Source organism: Pundamilia nyererei, unplaced genomic scaffold (genome assembly GCF_000239375.1).
Source record: "Pundamilia nyererei isolate P.nyererei 1_Seehausen unplaced genomic scaffold, PunNye1.0 scaffold00029, whole genome shotgun sequence".
Lineage (NCBI taxonomy): Eukaryota > Metazoa > Chordata > Actinopteri > Cichliformes > Cichlidae > Pundamilia > Pundamilia nyererei.
The window spans coordinates 4,238,214-4,248,288 of record NW_005187430.1 but is presented as its reverse complement, the minus strand read 5'-3'; the positions used below and the strand labels follow the sequence as shown (position 1 = coordinate 4,248,288).

Here is a 10,075-nt window from a genome sequence, read left to right as displayed (position 1 = left end):
TGAGCCCTTGGTATTTCTCCAGCTTCTCGTGTTCCTTCTTCCTGATATTGCTGTCATTCGGAACCGCTACATCGATCACTACGGCCGTCTTCTCATGTTTGTCTACCACCACTATGTCCGGTTGGTTAGCCACCACCATTTTGTCCGTCTGTATCTGGAAGTCCCACAGGATCCTAGCTCGGTCATTCTCCACCACCCTTGGGGGCATCTCCCATTTTGACCTCGGGACTTCCAGGTTATGCTCTGCACAGATGTTCCTGTACACTATGCCGGCCCGATTAAGAGATCCTTAAGGTTATTTTCTTCCAGACTATCTTTTTGCAACCAGAGGAGTCAGAAGTGTCTTACATGCCAGTTGAATGGATAAAGTATCGATCTTTTATGTACAATTTGTCCTCTGCTGTGCAGAACAGTCTGAAAGTTACAGTTTAACACTCAAATATTCATCTATGGATGCTGTCACATTTTAAACAACTAATAAAACTTTTCCAGTGAGAGAATTTAAGAAGCCAGAGTAAAGTCAGTTTAGTGCATTATGTCAAATTTAAGGTTACCATGAAGGTCAAAGTAAGAACATTCATCCAGCGATACAATCTGAAATGCCGCATTTTGTCTCTGTCTGGTGTCACGCAGAAATAAAGTTGTATTTACTCTTGTGCCCTCTCTGTCACTTGAACCTTGTGTCCATCTTTCTCTATTCCATTTTCTCCTTCAACTTTTTTACCTCTGTTCCCTCTGTTCCCTCACAATGACAATATTATTTACAGTTGTTTGAGTTCATATCGTTGACCCTCCCAGCAGTGATAAGGTTATGGGCTTTCTGTGCAGGTGGCTGGTTGCCCACCCCCACCAGAACACACACAGACGAAGACACACAAACACTCACGCACGACTGCTCGAGCATTGGCTGTGAATCATGGTCTGACCTGGAGAACAGGGGACGGACCTGTAATTAAGGCCTGGTGCTATCATTCCTCGTCTCACCTTTGGTCCCCTCCACCTTCTTCTTCTTTGTCTTTCTCTTCCTTCCTCTCTCAGTGCCTTTTCTTTCTATTTCCCCATGCTCCATTCTTTCCTGTCACATTGTCTTTTCCTCAATTTTCCTTCCCCCTTAAACCCTTTCTGATATTTGTATTTATGCAAATAACAGACTGGCAGTTTTATCAGGCAAAATTGCAGGCTGGCTATTGTAGCCGATTCTCATTCTTCCTCACTGAGATGCGCAGGCTCATCCCCTTTGCCCAGATGAAATTGAAGCGTTGGACACTAGCAGGGGATCTTTTATTGTCATCATTAGTCTAAGCAGCCACTGAGAGGGAATTGAGATGTGAGAAGAGCATTGTAATTTATGGGTAATGAAGTTCTTCGAGTGGTTACCTCCTGTTGCTTCCCGGTGCCTGGTTTTGTGTCACATTTTATCCAGACTATTGCAGCACTGCACACTCCATAAACATTCCCAGTAGCTCTTCCTACATATACATATGAAAGAGATTCAAACACCCCACAAGTCTGGAATTTACACAGAAGACACTCCCGAGATGGTTGACCTCTCCCCTGCAGCCTCACCGTGTGAAGTTTACTCACATTTAAAGTGGAAAACTTTGGATATAAAAGCTGTTTTTAACTGTTGGACATCAAGGAGGTTTCTAAGCAGTTTAGAGTCCTGTTCCATGTTCGAGTGCACCTCAGTAGAAGTCATAGAGAGGATGCTTTCTTTGTGTTAATGCCTCTCTTCCCTTCCTTCACTTGCATCTCGTCCTTACCTCTTAGCTCCTCCCAGCTGGAATATGTGCTGCAAAATAAGAATACCTGTCTTCTACAATGTTAATCTTAAGCTACATCACTTAGATGACCAAGAGCTGAAAAATAAAGGCAATGGGTACCACCGGAGCTTTGGCTTATAAAATGTTTTGTGGGAGGTTTTTTTTGTTATTTTTTTGTAACTCGTCCATCTGGATACTGAAATTAGTGGCTTGGGCACTATGACTGACAGGTTTCCAACACAGCCAGCTGGAGGCGATCAGTGTCTGCTGTCTGCTCACCTCCACTACTTTGAGTCATTAACTGGGCCTCTATACTGTGCTTATATTGGTCCCTTTTGGAGCCTTTTTAATGGATTATCTAATTATCATTATTATAACCTGTTGTCTAGAATAGACCGTGCAAGAAATATTTGGTTCAGTTCTGGTGAGTGAAATATTACGGTTTTATTCTTAAACAGACAACATGTGTTTTTGCACATTGCACCTGCACCTGTTTGTAGATGTACTTTGGTGATCGGGCTACTAAACATAGCTTCTGACTCCAAAAACCCAGTGTGGGAGCAGCCAAACCACTGATGTCTGAAGCTTCAGAATACAGAGTACCAAAAGTAATCGGTGGCATCCCTGTGGGTCCTTTTTTTATATATACTGTGGTTATGGCATGATGCAAAGCTGGATCAACTGTCAAGTGAAGTTGATTTTAATAATTTCTTAATATGTCTTTTAAATCTTCTAAGTTACGTATGGGTCAGTTTTTTTATTTCCATTATAATTTCTTAGGCTTTATAACTGTGGCTTTACGTCAAGCTGCTACATCTTGAAATCATTTTTCCTTTTGCATGTTCTCCCTGTGTCTGTGTAGATTTCCTCCAGGTGCTTCAGCTTCCTCCCACATCCAAAGATGAGCATGTTAGGTTAATTGGCCATAGATGCATGTGAATGCCGGTCTATTTGTGTGTGTGTGTGTGCATGTGGTAGCCCTGGACTGATACACTGGCATCTTTTCCTGGGTCTACCCTGCCTCTAACAAAATGCCAGGTTCCATGTAGCCTGCACAGTTGGTCACAGCTTGTGTTCGTGTTTCACACAGAAAGCCAGTGCTTGAGCATCAGCACAATTGTCTGCGCCAACTGTAGCATGAGCATGAAAATGCCCTTAAATAATAAAATGCCTTTGACTGAAATATGGTCTCAAGAAACAGATGAAATTGAAAAATTGGTTGCCGTGAAATTGTATTGTCTTTTTTTTGTCTTTTGGATATATGCAGACTTTCAAATGACACTAATCCAGCAGTGAATTCATAATAAAATCCTACACTTAGTGTAACTCCTTTGCGCTGCTCTTGTGGTGCTCGGCCTACGAGCAAGTGCATAATCTGCACTCTTCATTATTTAAAAAAAAGAGTGACATCATTTACATATCAGAATGTCAACAGGGTATTTGCATATTTTTCATGAACTCTGCTCAATTAATGACTTTGCTGTGAGGCTGTAATAGGAAAGACCCCCTGCTTAATATTGATATGTGTTAGGCCATTATTCTACTGAGCACAGCCAGTCAGCCATGCTTAATCATCAAGTCAATTCAAATATTTATATTAGTAGCTTGATGGTGGGACATGGGTACACGCCTAATGCTTTTTCAATATGGTTCAGTGTGACTGATCGGGCAGTGGATTGGATGATGACTGTGTGCTGATGGAAATTATTCAACATGTATCAAAGTTGGCAAGTCAACAGGAGAGGTTTAAATAAATAAGCTATTCCCCGCAGCCCCCGGTGCCTACTCTGAGTCTGTGTGTAGGTGGACGGCTTGTGAGGGAGATGGTGCGTATGTGCGTGTGTGTGTGTTTGCGTGGGCAGGCAGGCCGCTCATTAGCATATTCACTTCAGAAATTCAGAACTAAAGATGGCATCCGTGAACCTGCTTTCGCTCTTAATCACACCTAGAAAGTGTGCACACACACGCATTCCTCAGCATGCATGCAAACACAAAAGCCACACAGCCTGTCAACACAGAGACACTCCTTAAATCACACACTCTTAACACAGACACTACATGCACACTTATACACATCTTTGCCACACTCAAACTCTCTCTCACTCATATTCGCGTTTCACATTAGAGTCCCCAAGTGTGCTGTTTGATAAATCTTCCCCTTAAGTCTATTATCCATGGAATACTCTGGTGGCACGAAAAAGCTGCTTTGAAGTCTTCCACCCTCTTCCTGCTTATTCTTCAGTATGAAAACACAGATGACGCTCTGCAACTCAGCTGCCTACACGCAGCAGATGCACAATATTCTGCTTGAAGAGTTCACTTCCAAAGTGCAAGATATGCATTTTGGAAATCGTTCAAAGGCGTGTTATCTACCGGTGCATGAGAAAAAGTGCACAATTTGTTTTGTTTGTTTGCTAACAGACATTTTGTAAGAGTGGGTGTTATCGTGCTACTTGAAACTCTTATTGAAGGAAGGCTTATAATGCTGCTTCCAAGGCAAGGAGCTTGCAAGGCTGCATAGTGAAGTTCATAAAGGCTCGTTTTGGCCACTATCAGTAGTGCTGTTCTTAGCACCAACCAGAAAGTGTGTAAAACAGAAAATAATTTTAATTTTTTGATTGAATCTTGATTGAATTGAACTTCACCTTATATGTTTTGCTACATTGGTGGATGTAATATATTCCAAATACTTTGCTCTTCAGTACAGTTTGGGGTACTGGTACAATTGGCAAATACTGTTTTCTCAAATACATTTACTTGACAGCTTAAGTTACTTTGTCCACACAATACAGAATCAAACAGTAAATGTCTAGTGACCCTCAAGGGTAAACCTGATTAGCAATCTAAACACCTAAATTTAGCTAACAAATCATTTAAAAGTGCCAATTATAACTTAGTTTTAATTCAAAGAACACAAATGGCTCTTTTAAACTGTATATGACCAAATAAAGTTTGTACATTTAGATTTTGTGCATTGTTTTTCCATTATCTCTTTCTCCATCAGCTCTTTCCTCTCTCATCTTCACCTTACCCTCCCCCTCCACACCTGAAGCCTCATCTACCAAACTGAAATCAACTCTATAATAAAATAAACCATATGTAAATATGGTTATTCATCCAGATATTGTCGCTTTTACATTTTGCTAGCAGATTAAACATACAAATCTGAAGAGCTGGCCAAAAGCCAGCTATAACAACGTTAGCTGGTTATAAGCTAACATTATGCTAGCTAACATTAGCAAATCACACGTTACATCTGATAAACAGTGTGATTACATTCGCACATTGTATTAGAGTTTATTAGATAATTGCCTCAGTCTGACAATATTAGAGCCACTTCTAAGAAAGTTTTGGTAAAGACCTCGATACCTGTCACATTGCTCACATTGTGCACCACAGGTAATGTAATCACACAGTCATATCCATTTATGGCTGGCAACAGCAGATATGACCTTTAACTTCAACTTTGGTGTACGATACATTCGCCAAAGTTCACGCTGTGGGGATAAAGGAGCCCTAACAGAGGCTAACCGTGGCTAATGGTGGCGCTAACAGAAGCTAACACCAATTCCAGCCCTTACCAAGAGAAAATTTCAGGATATCATGAGCTATATTGACTTGTCAACTTGTATTGAACTGTACAGTCTCCTCAAGAGTAAACAGATGTGAATGCTTCACACCAAGCACTTTGACAAATGAGGTATACAGCAGAAAGACACGCTTTACTTAACTACGGATGAACTGCAGCCATTATGGGATATATACATCACTACAAAAACTGTATCAACAATTAAAGTCCAGTGACCCAATTTTTTATTATTCTCATGAAAACATGATGATTCTTATAGTTGTGGCAGAACAGTTCAATGGTGGTGAATACTACACATATGCTTAGCCCCCAAATTAATATTCATATTAATCTGCCTTTTTTAATGCTAAAATTCTGATCCTTATTTTAGCTTAGGCTTTACTCATTTATTACGTTTTTAACAACATGTCGTTATTGCTGCAAGAATCCAGGAAACAACATAAAAACTCTGTAACAACTCCTGCTGGCAGTTTCTAAGTGTCCTCAATGATAAAATAAATCTTACAGCCGAATTTATAGTTTCAGCTTTCTAGTCTTCTAATTTCTGGTAAATCCATAAAAATTGTTTTCGTTTTTATTTTATAGCACTCATGTAAATTAGGTGTGTGAGTAAACTTCATAACTGAGAGGAATAATAGTCAAAACCACAATAATTGCCCACAGGTAAATAAGAGAAGAAAATAGCTCCTCTCAGGAGATTTTGTAGCCAGTCAGGAACAAAACCTCTCAAATCTACAAACTTTGTTTCACGGTTTTTTCCCTGCAGGAAAAACAAAGACCTTTCTACAAAAATAGGATAATAAATAGGAGTGTGTGCCTTTGAAATATGTTCTCATTGATATGAAAGTTAAACACATTGTGGGTAACATTTTCTTTTATCGTACTTTCTATTGTTTCAAAGTTAATTAACCAAAATTCTCGAATATTACTCCAAATATGTTCTCAAGGGAGTCCTCTTCGTTGCTCAGCCATATAAGGACTTTTGGGCTGAGTTAAAGCACAGAGTTAAAAGTGGTGCTTTCCACAGATACTTGACTGTTACGCAGCTGAAAGAGAACACACAGATAGAAGCTCATTTTTGTTCTCTTGTGCTACCAGCAGGATAGCAGGATCTATGTTTAATGGAGGCAAACAGGCACTTGGACAGAAACAGAGACACTGATATGATGAAAGCTTTTTTACCACTTGGCACAGCGTGGGGGGATACAACGTCACAGTGAATTTAAAATATAATGATATCTCCCTGATGTTTTATGTGGCAAATGCAGGAATGGTGGGCATAAAAGAACACTTATTTGTCATTGTTGAATAATTAACATCACCGTCTTGTTAGAAAAAAACCTTTTGTTGTCTTCTCACCGACTCGGAGGCAATCTAACCCACCAGACCTCCCATTGGCACTGAGTGCATTAAGCGAATGCTCTTCCACTGCTGAAATTGAGCAAGTCACTCAGGCATGCTGATATCTCTATGAGTTAGATGTGTAGTTTTGCCTTTGCGCTCGTATGGCAGGGCATCAGCTGTAACGTTAGCTACAGCTAACGTTTAGGCCAAGTTATATGCAAACGTGCCCACAGACAACTGTAGACTTACATTGGCTTATATACAAACCGCAATTGGGTTCAGGCACACATTCTTGCGTGGATGCTGTCGAAGAAGAAGAAGAAAATCCACTTTGTTTTTATTTTTTGGCTGGATGACATAAAAAGCCAAAAAAGAGAAAGCAGCGCTTGTGATAAGTGACCAAGAAATCAGCCAAGAATTTTCCATCACCTGAACAAACAGATAAATGACTGTGAAACCCGTTAATTGGTGTGAGAGGTAATAGTTGTTTTCACTCACACTGCCTACAGTACATATGGTTTAGAACACACAGTTTTCTACCTGTAGAGATAACATTTTTATTCACAGCTTGTATTGCATTACAGTTTTACCATGTCTCATTTGAGTAAGAAATGGCACTAGTATGAATAGTTGGCTTGTAGAAAAACATTTTTTAAAGTCAAGTATTTGTATTACATTCGAAGTAACCTATAAGAAGGACAATGTATATGACATGTGAATATATTTTTTTAATGTAGCGTAATAAAAAGTTTAGATCTAAATGGCCTGTATTTATATAGCGCTTTACTAGTCTCTAAGGACCCCAAAGCGCTTTACATATCCAGTCATCCACCCATTCACACACTGGTGATGGCAAGCTACATTGTAGCCACAGCCACCCTGGGGCGCACTGACAGAGGCGAGGCTGCCGGACACTGGCGCCACCGGGCCCTCTGACCACCACCAGTAGGCAACGGGTGAAGTGTCTTGCCCAAGGACACAACGACCTGAGACTGTCCAAGCCGGGGCTCGAACCGGCAACCTTCCGATTACAAGGCGAACTCCCAACTCTTGAGCCACGATCGCCCCATCTAAGTATATATACAGACTGGTATGAGGGGCCGTACAAGCCAAAATTCATTCTTTCACTCTGACATACATATATTCCTCTTTCACATACATATATTTTCACTCTCACATAGTTTTATTTAAATTTTTATATTTAGATATTTTTATTCTCATGTTTACACATATTTAACACACACATTGCAATATTGTGCTCTCTTATACATGTATTTTAATGTACATATTTACAAATTTTCACTCTAACATACATGCATTTTCATTTATGCATTCCTACATTTTGCTCTCATTTACATGCATTCAATATGCATTTAATCTCACAAATAATATATGTATGTAAGAAGAGAATGCATACATGTCTGAAAAAAATATATGTATGCAAGAGAATAATGTATGTGAATGAAAGAGTATAGTGGAAGTGAAGAATGAATTTTGGCCCCTCATAGACTGGTTGTACCTGGTAGACTAAGGAGCCTCAAAAAAGCCTAAACATTCAGCCTTCTTGGATTTCTAATCATAATTTCAATAGAAATAGCAGCTGCACTGACAAAGCTCTGACACTGCACCTTGTAGCATTCTCACCGACCTCATTAACCCGCCGCAGATATTACACAGACATTTCAGTATATGAGAAAGTAAAAATACTACCTATTTCTTCTTTTAAAAGACTTGGCACCCAATCTTTATAAATGGCAGAGATCTTCATTTGCAATAAAACTGCTCAAGTGAAACCCAGCTAACCTCGGGGACTGTGGAAATACCTAATCTGTTCAGCTTGGGCTGCTGGATCAACTTTTGTAACCCCCACAGCTCAGTGAGTCGAGTCCCCTTTTGTTTTAGTACATTTCCTCCTTGAGCCCCAGTACATCAAGATCAGGAGTGTGAGTACAGGTTAGGGCCACGGCTCCATCCCAGGACTTATAGTCTGAGCCCTCATGGTCATTATAATTTAAATAGAAGTCACTATCAAAGCTCAAGCTCTCTGTCACATTGAAAATGGTTGTGCACCAGATGAACATAAGGATTTACACTAAAAGCGTTTAAGGTCATCCACTCATCGTGGTCAGCTTGAAGGAATATGGTATCCCTGCAATGCTGTACATCCCACTATGTCTTTGTAATGCCAAATGACTTTTAGTCCCCCATCAGATTTCCCTGTTGGCTGCAAGGGCCCTTTTTCAGAGATATGCTGTGGAAATAAGGGCATGGTTTGCAGGCAGTGGGGCAAAACGCAACAGACAAATAGCACAGACAAGGAGCACCTTGTACAGACGGACCGGACATGCAAACAGGTAAACAGGAAAGGGTAAGAAGTCATATAGAGGACATGTCAGAGACGGTTTAGCTGACAGATTTATCCACAATGACTTTCATTGAGTTTTCCAACCCGAATAAACTTAAATTCCTCGATCAACAATATGACAAGCCATCAAAGAAAAAGACCTCAAAGGTCAAAGCAGCAGCATGAATATAGATGTAATAAATATTCCCATGTCCCTCAAAGTGCTGCATACTAAAATAATGGAGTGAAGAAAAGTTAAGGTGCAGTTATATGGCAGAGAGAGTTTTTCTTCAATGCACTAAAACAAGCTAATATTAGATAGAGTTATTCACATTTCCATCTCAGTAAGCCTTGGCTAATATGTAAGATAGATGTAGTGGATTCAAACTAGACAGACTGAAATCCCTTGGGGCAAAAACACATGTACAAATAGGTGTACAGGATTAAAGAAAGGCAAACATACAGGCATGAAGAGAGGAGGCAAACAGCAGGATGGGCAGTGCCCAGAAGAGGAGATAGATGGGATAGACTGACAAACTTAAAGACAGAGTGATAAGACTAAGGAAAACACACATGCATAGAGACAGACAGCAGACAGCCTGGTCTTTTCATGGCTCATTCTGCAAGAGATCACGGGAGAGAAACGGCCTCTCAGCAGATGGAATATTTATCATGTCTGGCTCTGGATTCGGTACGCAGTCACAGCTGAGAAGCAGTGAGACGGCTGGGACAGATCTGGGCTGCACAACACACACCGAGCGGATTGGGACATGCCGCGACTTGGGCTTGCCGTGCCCATGATGGTGATGAAGGCCTTGTCACCAACCTGTCACTCGCCAGCCGCATTCAGCTCAGCCAGGCCCTCAGCCAGAGACGGCACAAAATAGCCCACTAATGAATACAAGAGAGTGCTTAGTGGTTTGCTAGCTGCCAGGTACAAGTTACAAGCAAAGCTAGTTAAAGGGGTTTGTGTGTGTGTGTGTGTGTGTGTGTGTGTGTGTGTGTGTGTGTGTGTGTGTGTGTGTGTGTGTGTGT

At 40.6% G+C, this 10,075-nt stretch overlaps 1 protein-coding gene across 1 annotated transcript in view; it reads left to right on the top strand.

Moving 5' to 3' along the window:
- Window positions 1-10,075, top strand: part of gfra4a (GDNF family receptor alpha 4a) — a 151,662-nt gene that overhangs the window by 37,349 nt on the left and 104,238 nt on the right. The window lies entirely within an intron of this gene.